The following is a 13801-nucleotide window of genomic DNA, read 5'->3' as shown; positions in this document are numbered from 1 at the left end:
AGGGCAGAGATTTTTGTCTGTCTTGTTCACTGCTGTTTCTACATCTCATAGAACAATGCTGGCATACAGAGTAAGTGCTCAGGAAATGTTTGCTGAGTGAGTGAATAAATTGCCACAATACTGTGACGTGGGCACTGTTACTGCTTTCTTTCTGCACATGAAGAAACTGAAGGCCAGAGAGGTTAAATAATTTGCATAAGGTCACAGCATTCTTACCCCGCCTGCTGAATGGCTTTATCTCCTATTATATCTCACCATGTCTTCCTTACCTAGTCATAGACACTATTTTTGTGTGTGTGATTATCATGTACATATTCAAGCTTCTGTGCCTTTCTTCTTGTTATTTCCTCAGTGGGAATTTTCTTCTTTCTTGCTCCCTACTTAGGTAGAACTTTGCAGAAAAAAATGGTGATTTAGAGAAGAGTCAAGGGTATGAAGTTTGGGGAGGTGGAAGAATGAATGCTGTGAACTAAGGTCATATGGTGGGAAACACATGTAGTGTCAGGGAGCAGTTTGGCTAGAATGAGATTTTGTTTAGGGGTGTGATAGAAGGTACAGTTAGAGAAGGGGAGAGCATTAAGGCACTGTTACAGGGAACTTTGAGCTTCTGACTAAGGAGTGGGTGTTTTTATCTTGTTGCCCTTGGAAGGTTTTTGATCAGAAGAGTGATAATGCGTAACAGTGCTTTTATAAAAATGTTTGATATTGCTGTAGTGATAAGAATGGCTTAGAGTGGGAAGAAGCTAAAATTAGGAAGAAGATTTAGGAGGTTATTATAGTGGTATAGTCCTGAAGTGAGGCAGTAAGGGCTGAAATTGAGAAGTGAGAGTGGAGGGGCTCCTGGGTGGCTCATTTGGTTAAGGGTCTGACTCTTGATTTTGGCTCAGGTCATGATCTCATGGTTCGGGAGTTTGAGCCTCAAGTAGGTCTCTTCTCTTATACAGTGGGGAACCTTTTGGGATTCTCTGTCTCCCTTTCTCTCTGCTCCTTCCCTGCTCACCATCTCTCTCCTTCTCCTATCTCAAAAATAAATAAACATTAAAAAAAGAACACAAAAACTTAAGATCCCCCCCCCCCCAAAGAAGTGAGAGTGGAAATTAAAGCACAGAGATGAGATAGTTAAAATATAGCTTCTAAAATTCAGATTCCTTGTTGTGGTCTACAACATGCTACATGATCTTACCTTTCCCTATCTCTGCAACCTTACCTCCTTCCACCTTTCCTTTCATTCTCTAAGGTGTAGCCACACAAGCTGTTTCTTTTCTTTGAATGGGCTGTTTGTTTTCACTTCAGTGCCTTTTGGACTTACCTTCTCTTTGCCTTGAGTGTTCTTCTCTAAGTCTGGTTCCTTCCTGTCATTCAGTTCACAATTTAAATCACCTCTCAGGTCTTTCCTGATAACCAGGTTTAAAGCAACCTCCCTTATTGCTTCATTGTTTTTTGCTATCACCATAGTATAAAATCATTACTTGGTTTTAAAGAAAGAGTTTGCCTGGCATATTTTTTTTTTTCCTGAGCATATTCTTTTAATTTTTAAAATTATTTTTGGGGTGCCTGGGTAGCTCAGTGCACTGGTTAAGCCTCCGGCTTCGGCTCAGGTTGTGATCTCGCAGTTCATGAGTTCAAGCTCTGGGTTGGGTCTCTGCTGACAGCTTGGAGCCTGGAGCCTGCTTTAGCTTCTGTGTCTCCTTCTCTCTCTGCCCCTCCCCCGCTAATGCTCTGTCTCTCAAAAATAAATAAACATTAAACAAATCATTAATAATTTTTAAAATTATTTTTTCTTTTTTTTTTTTTGTTTTTTTTTTTTTTTTTTATTTTTGGGACAGAGAGAGACAGAGCATGAACGGGGGAGGGGCAGAGAGAGAGGGAGACACAGAATCGGGAACAGGCTCCAGGCTCCGAGCCATCAGCCCAGAGCCTGACGCGGGGCTCGAACTCACGGACCGCGAGATCGTGACCTGGCCGAAGTCGGACGCCCAACCGACTGCGCCACCCAGGCGCCCCTAAAATTATTTTTTCTTAAAACATTTTTAATGTTTATTTATTTTGAGAGAGAGAGAGCACAGAAACGGGAGGGCAGAGAGAGGGGGGACAGAGGATCCGAAGCAGCCTTTGTGCTGACAGCAGAAAGCCTGATAGGGGGCTCAAACTCAAGAACTGTGAGATCATGACCTGTGCCAAAGTCAGACAGTTAACGCAGTGAGCTACCCAGGGCCCAGAGAGACAGAGACAGAGAGAGAGAGAGAAGAGAGAATCTTAAGCAGGCTCCATGCTGCTGGTGCAGAGCTTGATGCAGGGTTTGAGCTTATTATGAATCTTGAGATCACTGCCTGAGCCGAAATCAAGAGTTGGTTGCTTAACCTACTGAGCAAGATCAGTATAAAGTATAATCGAAGGGGAGTATTTATGGCAGGAAATGATGGGAAATAAAAGATGAAGGGACTTTTTGAGACCACTGTGTGGGTTATCTTGAAAATCAGGACACCTCTCTCACTCAAAATAGATCAACATTATAAAAAAGCATGAGGCAGGGGCGCCTGGGTGGCTCAGCTGCTTGACTGCCTGGCTCTTGATTTCGGCTCGGGTCATGATCTTATGGTTTTTGAGTTTTGGGCTTTGTACTGACAGTGTGGATCCTGCTTGGGATTCTCTCTCTCCCTCTCCTCCTTCTTTCAAAATAAATAAATAAACATATATGTATATATAAAAAGAAAATCAGGACAGTTAATGGACACAGGTTAGATGAAAAGAATTCATTTATTTAACAAACTTTGTATTGAAATAAAATTTCAGAAACATACAGGATCATTCTTTGAGGTGGGTGAGTAAATTTGCAGCAGTATGGTTTATTCATTCTTTACAAAGGTTATTTAACCTTAGCTGATCCTTATACCAGATTCTTTTCAAAGGAGAGGATAAAGTTCTTATCTTCACAATTTTACTAAAATTTTACCTACAGTGCTTCTTTATTTTTGGTGGTAGATAAACATAAAATTTACCAATTTAACCATTTTTAATAGTACATAAAATATTTACATCATTGTGCATCACTACCATCTGTCTCCAGAGCTGTTTTATCTGTCCAAACTGAAACTCTGTGACCATTAAAACCACTAATTTTCCATTCTCTTTTTTTCTAGGTCTTGGCAATTACCATTCTGTTTTCTGTCTCCATGAATTTGACTTTGCTGGGTATCTCATATAAATTGAATCATATAAAATATTTGTCCTTTTTTGCCCAGCTCATTTTACTAAGCATAATGTCTTCAAGATTCATTTCTGTTGTAGCACGTGTTAGAATTTTCTTCCTTTTTAAAGCTGAATATATTCCATTGTATGGATATACCACATTTTGTGTAGGTATTCATCAGTGGACATTTTGGCTACTGTGAATAATATTGTTATGAACAATATTGCAGTAGAAGTGTCTGAGTTCCTGCATTCAGTTCTTTTAGGTACACGCTCAGAAATGGAATTGCTGGATAATTTGGTAATTCTTTGTTTAACTTTTTGAGGAATCACCAATTGTTTTCCACAGTAACTGTACCATCTTATATTCCCATTTGCCATGCACAAGGTTCTAGAATTGCTCCACTTCCTTGCCAACGCAAGCAAGTTATTTTCTGTTTCTTTGATTATAGTCTTAATGGGTATGAAGTGGTAAATATCTCATTGTGGTTTTGATTACTAGTATTTTGATAGGAATTGCATGAGTCTGTAGATTGCTTTGGATGGTATGGACATTTTAACAGTGTTCTTCCCATCCATGATCATGTGTACTACCACTTTTTTTTTTTTTAAGTTTATTTATTTTGAGAGGGAGAGAGAGTGCATGTAAGCTGGGGAAGGGCAGAAAGAGAGGGAAGGAGAGAATCCCAAGCAGGCTCTGTGCTGACAGCAGAGATCCTGATGTGGGGCTCAGACTCGTGATGAACTGTTAGATCATGACCTGAGCCAAAGTCGGATGCTTAACTGACTGAGCCACCCAGGCAACCCTGTACCAGGATTTTTAAATCTAGTAAATTTTTAAATCTAGTAAATCTAGTAAATCTCTCAGTTGTCTTCTGGGTATAAGCAAAGGCTCTTGATAATATATCACTACCACTTAGTTTATCACATGTTGATATAAATAGTGGTAGTAACTACCTTGTTATTAGAAGATTGTCATTAACTATTAAGTTATAATATAGGAAACCACTTAGTTGGGATGATGGGCTCTAATTTTTCATGTAGATTTTTTTTATGATATGATCACCATTATAAATTATCCAAATGTTACATAATCTCTATCTGGAAGATGAAAATTATCATTGTATTTGTTTTCCTTGTTTTTTCTCCCAGTAGGAGGTATTTTTATTATATTTTCCAGTTTTGACCAGGGGTATGCTTAATAGTGGTCACCTTGCTTTTAACCTCTGTTTGCTTTCTCCAGTTCGTTGATGCAGATGGACTTTAATGATACTAATGTAAGCCCTTCGCTTGCTCACTTTAGCAGTCCCATAACCTCATGGTCACTCTGAATGGAAATATTTTCTGCTGTGGTTCACCTGATAAAAAGATGAGTCAAGGGGCGCCTGGGTGGCTCAGTCGGTTAAGCGTCCGACTTCGGCTCAGGTCATGATCTTAACGGTTTGTGGGTTCAAGCCCTGCATCGGGCTCTGTGCTGACAGCTCAGAGCCTGGAGCCTGTTTCAGATTCTGTGTCTCCCTCTCTCTCTGCCCCTCCCCCACTCGCGCTCTGTCTCTCTCTGTCTCAAAAATAAACATTAAAAAAAAAATTAAAAAAAAAGATGAGTGAAGTCAGTTACACTTTTGCATAAGATAGAATATCAAGTTTTAATTTTTCTCTAAAAGAAATACGTCATAGGGGCTCCTCGGTGGCTCAGTCAGTTGAGCATCGTACTCTTGATTTTGAACATTGTACTCTTGATGTTGGCTCCTGTCATGGTCTCGAGGTTTGTGGGATCAGGCCCCATGTTGGGTTCTGCGCTGGCAGTGTGGAGCCTGCAAGATTCTCTCTCTCCTCTGTCTCTGCACCTGTCTATCAAATAAATAAATAAACAGAAAAAAAACTCATTCTCTTTAAAAATAGAAAAAGAAATACATGATAAATATCTCTAGAAACATGAAAGCCCAAAGCAGTTAACACTAAAAGCACTGAATAATGTGTTAATAGCTACATTAAAAAAATTGTTTTTAATGTTTATTTATTTTTGAGAGAAGCATTGAGTGGGGAGGGGCAGAGAGAGAGGGAGACACAATTTGAAGCAGGCTCCAGGCTCTGGCTGTCAGCACCAGACCCAATGGGGGGCTTGAACTCAAAGACAGTGAGATCATGATCTGAGCCAAAGTCAGACACTCAACCGACTGCGCCACCCAGGCACCCAATAGTTACATTTTAAATCTAAGTACGGAGTCATTGTAAGGGTTGCCAAACACATCTGGTAATCTGAGCAATTATAATTGTGTACCTCCAGAGGAAGTGTGCAGTCCCATTTGGTATCACTTTTTGGAATTAGCTAGAAAGAGTTGGTGTGCTCAATGCAAAATTTCTTCTGTCTTCCTGACAGTATACATTTAAGTGACAGGCAAAATGTTAACCTAAGCTTACAAACTTCAGAATGGAAATCTAGATGATGAGGTGAACTCCTTTAAGAACTTTTTTCACTTTTTATACTCTATGCATATTACAGAATCTGGCGCCTAGTAGGCACTTAGGAAACATTTGTGAAATGAAAGAATGTGAATGGTCAGTTGCTTTCAAACATTTCTTCAATCGGGTAAAATGGCTTGTTCATTTTTGGTACCCCCCCTTGCCAGGCATTTAATTTGTCTCTTCCTCTGTTCTGCTAATCACTGGAACATTTTTCTACATTACAAGACTTGTTGACGTCATTTTTTGTGTACTTTAATAATCCTTTGTCTCTTCTTTATCTTTCTTTAGTCTTCATTGTCACCTCCCCCCCCCCCCTTTTTAAAGTTTATTTATTTATTTTGAGTGAGAGAGAGATAGGGAGAGGGAGAGTGGTAGAGGGAGAGAGAGAATACCAATCAGGCTCTTCATGATCAGTGCAGAGCCCAACACGGGGCTTGAACTCATGTTCAAGATTATGACCTGAGCTGAAATCAATAGTGCATGCCTAACCAACTGTACCACCCAGGTGCCCCATCTTTTTCCCTTTTGAAAATAATTTTGCTGTTGTTTTAGAGGAGATTAGGTGGGCAAAGAGAGAAGCACATCTGACTAGTCCACTGTGTGTTCAGTTTTTATTAACATTCAGTTAACATTTTAAACATTAAAGTTAACTTTTTTAGAGAGAGAGGGGAGGAGCAGATAGAGGGAGAGAGATTCTATCCTAAGCAGGATCTATGCTGTCATCACAGGGCCCAATGTAGGGCTCAATCCTATGAACCATGAGATCATGACCTGAGCTGAGACCAAGAGTTGGATGCTTAAGTAACTTAGCCACCCAGGTGCCCCTATTCAGTTAACACTTTAATATAAGCATTTTCCAGTTAACCAACATCCTTCTAAATTGAGGAAACATACCTTAAACTTTTACTATTCCCTACTATTGGAAACTTGGGTGTTAATATTACTGTTTTAGTAAACCATAATAAAAATTTTGGTGCCTAGGGGCACCTGGCTGGTTCAGTCAGTAGAGTATGCGACTCTTGATCTTGGGGTTGTGCATTCAAGCCCCACATTGGGTGTGGAGCCTATGTTAAAATAAAGATTAAAAAAAATTAAATTTTTTTTGGTGTGTAAAACTTTAAGTTTCGGGGTGTTTCCTTGGGAGCAATACTTAGATATAGCTTCTTGGTTGGAGGATATGAACATTTAAAGAACTATTAAGTAAAACTGTATGTGTTTACTGTTGAACATTTGAAGAATGTAGGAATGTTATAAAAAAATTGAAGTCAGCTTTAATCGCACAATGCTGTAATATAACCACTGCTTTAACATTTTGGTGTATTCCTTTCTAGAGATCTGTAGTGTTTATCTTAAACGTTTTTATTTTTGTTAAAGTTTATTTATTTATTTTGAGAGAGAGCTAGCAAGAACACATGAGTGGGGAGGAGCAGAGAGAGAATCCCACGCAGATTCTGAGTCGGGGTTCGATCCCAAGAACCAAACCGTGAAATCATAACCTGAATTGCTACAAAGAGTAGGATGCTTAACCAACTGAGCCATGTAGGTACCCCTTCACATTTTATTTTTTATAAAGATTTTTTTTTTAAGATTATTTATTTATTTTGAGAGAGAGATAGCACAAGTGGAGGAAGGGCAGAGATGAGGGAGACAAAATTCCACACAGGCTCCGCACTGTCAGCACAGAGCCCGATGCGGGGCTTGAACCCACCAACTGTGAGATCATGACCTGAGCTAAGTCGGACACTTAACCAACTGAGCCACCCAGGTGCCCCCAAAAAAATGAAAAAAAAATTTTTTTTAATGTTTATTTTTGATAAGGAGAAACAGGGTGTGAGTGGGGAAGGGTCAGAGAGAAAGGGAGAACCAGAATCTGAAGCAGGCTCCAGGCTCTGAGCTGTCAGCACAGAGCCTGACACAGGGCTAGAATTCGTGAGATCATGACCTGAGCTGCAATTGGATGCTTAACTGACTGAGCCACCCAGGTGTCCCAAGAAATGTGTGTTTAATTAGAGTGAAACTCTTGTCTTGTGTCTACAGTTAATCTCCTCACATTTTTTCTTAAATTCCGTTAGGCTTTTGTCCCCACTGCTCCTGTAGAATTCTACTTTGTGACCATTTATCTCTACATTGCTAAATCCATCAGTCATTCCTCATTCCACATGGTCTGTTAGCAGCTTTGCCACAGTTAATTACTTTCTTGTTCTTGAACCTAACCATTTTCCCCACTTGCTTTTCCAGGACATCACATTCTTCTGGTTCTACTCTTGTCTCAGGGTCTGTCCTTCTTGCTGTGTGCTAGTTCTTCCTTACCTCCCTCCTTTCAATGTTAGAGTGCTCAGGGCTCACACCTTGATTATCATCTTAAAAAAAAAAAACTTTATTTTGGGGCACCTGGGTGGCTTAGTTGGTTGAATGTCTGACTGTTGGTTTCATCTCAGGTCTTGATCTGAAGTTTGTTATATCGAGCCCTGAGTCAGGTTCTATGCTGACTGCATAGAGCCTGCTTGAGATTCTCTCTCTCCCTCTCTCTCTCTCTCTCTGCCCCTTCCCCCTCATGCACGTGCGCACGTGCGCTCTCTCTCTGTCTCTGTCTCTAAATAACCTAAAAAGAAATAAATTAAAAAAAAATTCTCTATTTCCTACCGAGAATTGATAGGGCATTTGTTATGATGAGCACTGGTATTGTATGTAAGTGATGAATCACTGAATTCTACTCCTGAAACCATTATTGCACGTATGTTAACTAAGTAGAATTTATTTACTTATTATTATTTTTTTATCATTTATTTTTGAGAGAGACAGAGCATGAGCAGGGATGGGGCAGAGAGAGAGGGAGACACAGAATCCAAAGCAGGCCCCAGGCCCTGAGCTGTCAGCACAAAGCCCGATGCGGAGCTTGAACGCACAGACCACAAGATCATGACCTGAGCCGAAGTCGGATGCCCAACCGACCGAGCCACCCAGGCGTCCCAACTAAGTGGAATTGAAATAAAAATTTGAAAAGAAAAAAATAAAAAGAGGGGTGCCTGGCTGGCTCAATCACTAGTGTCAGACTCAATTTCAGCTCAGGTCACGGTCTCATGGTGAATACATAGAGTCCTGAGTAGGGCTCCACAGGGCTTCCACTGCTTGGAATTCTCTCTCTCTCTCTCTCTCTCTCTCTCCCTCTCCCTCTCCCTCTCCCTCTCCCTCTCCCTCTCCCTCTCCCTCTCCCTCTCCCTCCCTCCCTCCTTCCCTCCCTCCCTGTCTCTTTCTCTCTCTCTGCCTACCCTGCTTGTGTGCTTTCTCTCTCTCTAAACAAATAAAAAAAGAAAAGAAAAACTACAGAAAAAATAAATTCAAAATAAGAAAACTCTATTTCCTCAGCTTATTTAGTCTTTTACACAAACGACTTTTGAATTTGTATCTTCAGGTTTGGCCTTTTCTCCTAAATCTGGACTCTTGTATTCAGTTACCTACCCAACATCTCCAGTTGGATGTCTAATAGGATTTTAAATTTGTCCAAGACTGAACTCTGACCTTTTTCTACCTCCAAATCACCCCCTTGGAGCAAGCAGTCACACGGTAGTCAAGCTGTGGTTACCCTGTCTTGAGTTAATTTATTAATTGTGTGTGTGAATAGCTTACAGAAATGGCTTAGAATTAGAGGGCAGTTAAGCCTTGTGGTTTAGCATACTCAGAAAATATGTGCAGAGATACTCACGGCCTATAGTGGACGTTAGGTAATCTGCTTCGTCTTCCCCCCATTACTTCTTTGATCTCACTTTAAAAATTTTTTTTAATTTTTTATTTTTGAAGGAGAGAGAGACAGAATGTGAACAGGTGAGGGATGGAAGAGAGGGAGACACAGAATCTATTGCAGGCTGTAGATTCTGAGCCAGCAGCACAGAGCCCTATGAGAGGCTTGAACCCAGGAGCTGTGTGATCTCATTTTCAATTGTTGTTCCTCTCTAACACTGTTCTTTAGCCTTAATGCTTCCTTGTTATCCGTCAAACACTCCGGGAAAGCCTCCATCTGCAGGCCTTTGCCTGGAATATTCTCTGAGATATGGCTTATTCTCTTCTTTATTCAAATGTCACCTTCTCAGTGAGTCCTTAACCACAATGTTTAAACTTACGACCCTTTGCAATGCTGCTAATCTGCTTTTCCTACATCATTTCCATAGCACTTAGTCACCATTTAACATATATATTTTTTATTTAATTTTATTTGTCTCTTCTCCCTATCCTCAGACTGGAATCCTGTATAAACAGTGGGCGGGACAGTGACTTTTATCTATTTTATAGACTCTTGTATCCTCTGGTACTTATAAAAGTGCCTCACATGTGGTAGAGGTGACTCTTGAGTGTTAAGAACATAGCATAATGTTATTTAAAAAGTTAATGCAATAATACCTCATGCTCTTCCTTTCTGACGGGGCTGGCACAATGGCTCCTGCAAGGAATGGTGGTGAGAATAAGAAGGGCCATTCTGCCATTAATGAAGTTGTGACCAGAGAATGCATTATCACCATTAACAAGTGCATTCATGGAGTGGACTTCAAGAAGTATGCTCTTTGGATCTGCAGTGAGCATGGAGTTTGCTTAAGATTCTCTCTGTCCTCCTATCCCTTTCTCCCTTGCTGATGCTCTCTCTAAAAAAAATTAAAAAACAAAAAATTAAAAAAAAGTGTGCCCTTTGGACCCTGAAAAAGACCCATAAATTTGCCTTGGAAGAGATGGGAACTCCAGATGTGTGCATTGACACCAGGCTCAGCAATGTTTGAGCCAAGGGAATAAGGAATGTTTCTTACCATGAACTGTGTGTGTTTGTCCAGAAAACATAGAATGAAGATTCACCAGACAAGCTCTGTATATTGGTTACTTTTGTTCTTGTGACTACTAAAAAAATCTGCAGATAGTCCACGTAGACGAGATCTATCAGCTTGCTGGTTGTCAAAGTTATAAGACCACGCTTGGGTGCACATGCATGCATATACACAAGCCAAATGCAGTTTTAGAACATGAGTAGAAATGTATCTAGAATAGTACTAATTCTTGATTTGGGGGGTTTCAAAGACAGTTTTAAAATTTTATGAAAGTGGGGCACCTGGGCGGCCCAGTCAGTTGGGCATGGGACTCTTGATTTTGGCTCAGGTCATGATCTCACAGTTTGTGAGTTTGAGCCCCCATTGGGTTCCGTGCTATCAGCACGATCCTGCTTGGGATTCTCTCTCTTTCCCTCTTTCCTCTGCTCCTCCCCTGCTTGTTCTCTCTCAAATAAACTTAATAAAATTAAAAATAGCTTGCTTGTTTTCTAAACTTCTTTATTTTTCCATTTACTTATAAAGTTATAGATTTATGGATGTATATAATTAGTATATATGTGTATATTTTCTTTATTTTCCATGTTGTTTGTCTTAGTTTACAGAACTTAAAATTTTTAATGCAGTCAAATCTGTATTTTCTTTGTTTCTAAGCTTAGAAAATGGTTCTATCTTTTTCTCCTTCCTGCCCAGAGATTTGATAAATATTCACTTTTGTTTTCTTTTAGCTTTCTCCTCAAAGAATGAAAGGGTGTGTTAAGACCATAGAGTTTAGGAAATCATAGGCTTATAGTTAGAAACTGAGGGCATGGAAGTGGCAGAGATTGTTCAGGGGGAGTTTTTAGCCAAAGAGAAAAGGCTGGGACCATGGGGAGGGCCTCAGAAGAGAACCAACAGGTAGGTATGTAATTTGCAAATGATGTTAAAAAGGAAGTCAGTGGTAGGAAAATGAGAGAGGGACATAGCAAGAGTCCAGGAGTGATGCAAGTTTTAGGAGGGGTAGAGTGATCAGTAGTGTCATTTAGGTTAGGACAAAGATTGAACACCTAAAGATAATAACTGAAAAGCGGTTATTGGATGTGGCCACTAGAAAATCACTGGTGACCTTTAATATTTTAGTGAAGAGATGAAAATGCAGTACAACTCTTAAGGGTTTGGCAGGGAAAGAGATTGGGTCACACCTTATGGGATAGGAAGAGTTGAGGATTTTTTTTTTTTTTTTAAGGGGAAGAGTTGAACATATATGTATAGAATGTGGAGATGTAGTTACAGGATAGGGAGATATTGTGGTTTGGAAAAAGGAGTTAGTTGATTCTGTGAGCAGTTGAGGGTTCTAGGCTTAAGGGTCTGGTAGGGGACTAGTTTTAGAAAGGAGAGATACCTTTTCCTTTCAGATGGATAGGATGGAGATAAATTGCTGAGGACATAGGACTAGGAGAGAGAAAATTTGGAGGTGATTATGCCTGATTGCCACTTTTTAGCTATGTGATTTATTATAATCAGTGAACAACTTAGTTTTTAGTTTTCTTATTGTAAAAGAATATTAATGCTTGCCTTGACTGTTTTATAGAGAATGTGAGTTAAAAAGAAAGTATATGTTAAAATGCTTTAGAAACTTAAAATGCTATACAAAACTATGGCTTATTGTTAGTAAAGTGTTTTGAGAAAGGCATTTGCTTTTTCAAAGTATAGAGTATATAAAGCTTACTAAATCAAAATGTTTGAAATAGCAAGAAGGTGCTGAGGATTCTGGTGTTGTAGGACCAAAATGTGAGATTCTTAGGCCTCTCAGTCTTTGTCTTCTATCTGGAAAGGTTTCTTTGCAAGGCAGGAACATGTTTAATAAGAACTGCTGCTGATATTAGCACTTGAAATCATTTAAAATGTTGATGGTGGGAATAATTCGTGGAAAATGGGAAGAAATCTACCTAGAAACAACACAAAGTGAATTTTTCAATGGTTTAAGTTTGGGATGAAAAGGCAGAAATTCTGAATTTTCATGTGTGTCTTCTTCTTCACTTCTGAAAATGTTTGAAAAAACTTTTGAAAAAACCAGAACTTCAAGTTTTTGTGAAGTCTTAAAAGATTTGTTGCCTCAGATTTATTTGTGCTTAGCTTTTTTCCACCATTTTTCTGTGCCACCATAATGATGCACATGAATGTCCTGGCAGATGCTCTTAACAGTGTTAATTAACAATGCTGAAAAGAGAGGCCAACACCAGGTTCTTATTATGTCAGGCTCCGAAGTCATTTGGTTTCTAATGGTGATGCTGAAGCATGGTTACGTTAATGAACTTGAAATCATTGATGATCACAGAGCTGGGAAAATTGTTGTGAACCTCACAGGCAGGTTAAACAAGTGTGGAGAGATCAGCCCCAGATTTGACTTACAACTCAAGGATCTAGAAGATGGCAGAATAATCTCCCATTCTGCCAGTTTGGTTTCATTGTACTGACACCCTCAGCTGGCATCATGGACCATGAAGAAGCAAGACAAAAACACACAGGAGGGAAAATCCTGGGATTCTTTTTCTAAAGATGTAATACATACGTGCAAATAAAATGCCTCAGTGGGGAAAAAAACTTTTGAAAAAACTTCAAGTTTTTATGAACTCTTAAGAATCTGGTGCCTTGGGGCGCCTGGGTGGCTCAGTCAGTTAAGCATCCTATTTTGGCTCAGGTTATGATCCCATGGTTGGTGAGTTCGAGCCCCGAGTAGGCCTAGAGCCTAAAACCTGCTTCGGATTCTGTGTCTCCCTCTCTCTCTGCCCCTCCCCTGCTCGCACTCTGTCTCTCTCAAAAATAAATAAACATTAAAAAATTAAAAAAAAAGAATTTGGTGCCTCAGACTGATTTATTCTTAGCTCTTTTCCAGTTTATCTGTATTCTCGTGGCATATAGGTGTGAGAAGTAGGGGAGATGGTTCATTTTCAGAAATACCAAATAAAAGCTGTGCTATCTAGTTAACAGTGGGTTTACAACCTATTGGAAATATGTACAAGTCCTGCCCACAGTAGAGTCCCAAACCTTAAAACAATTTTTTTAATGTTTATTTATTTTTGAGAGAGAGAGTGAGCACGAGTTGGGGAGGGGAGAGAGAAGGGGACAGAGGATGCGAGGTGGGCTCTGTGCTGACAGCATGATGTGAGGCTTGAACTCACAAACTGTGAGATCATGACCTGAGCTGAAGTCGGATGCTTAACCGACTGAGCCACCCAGGCGCCCCAAGTCCCAAACCTTTAGACACTTCACTTCCTGGTTCTTCTCCCCCTCTCTGTTTCTCAGGCTTATTTTAGTGGGCTTTGCTATGAGCATGCGCCAAAGAACAAATGGAAGAGGGA

General features: G+C 39.9%; 1 pseudogene; it reads left to right on the top strand.

Moving 5' to 3' along the window:
- The first annotated feature begins 12501 nt into the window (after positions 1-12501).
- LOC124508083 (40S ribosomal protein S15a-like) lies at positions 12502-13028 on the top strand (annotated as a pseudogene).
- Positions 13029-13801: the final 773 nt, after the last annotated feature.

The sequence above is a fragment of the Lynx rufus genome, unplaced genomic scaffold (genome assembly GCF_022079265.1).
Source record: "Lynx rufus isolate CCGP_SWC_20201006 ecotype Redwood Valley unplaced genomic scaffold, mLynRuf1.p SCAF_13, whole genome shotgun sequence".
NCBI classification, from domain to species: Eukaryota; Metazoa; Chordata; class Mammalia; order Carnivora; family Felidae; genus Lynx; species Lynx rufus.
The sequence above is the reverse complement of the archived record's forward strand: the minus strand, read 5'-3'. Positions and strand labels throughout refer to the sequence as shown.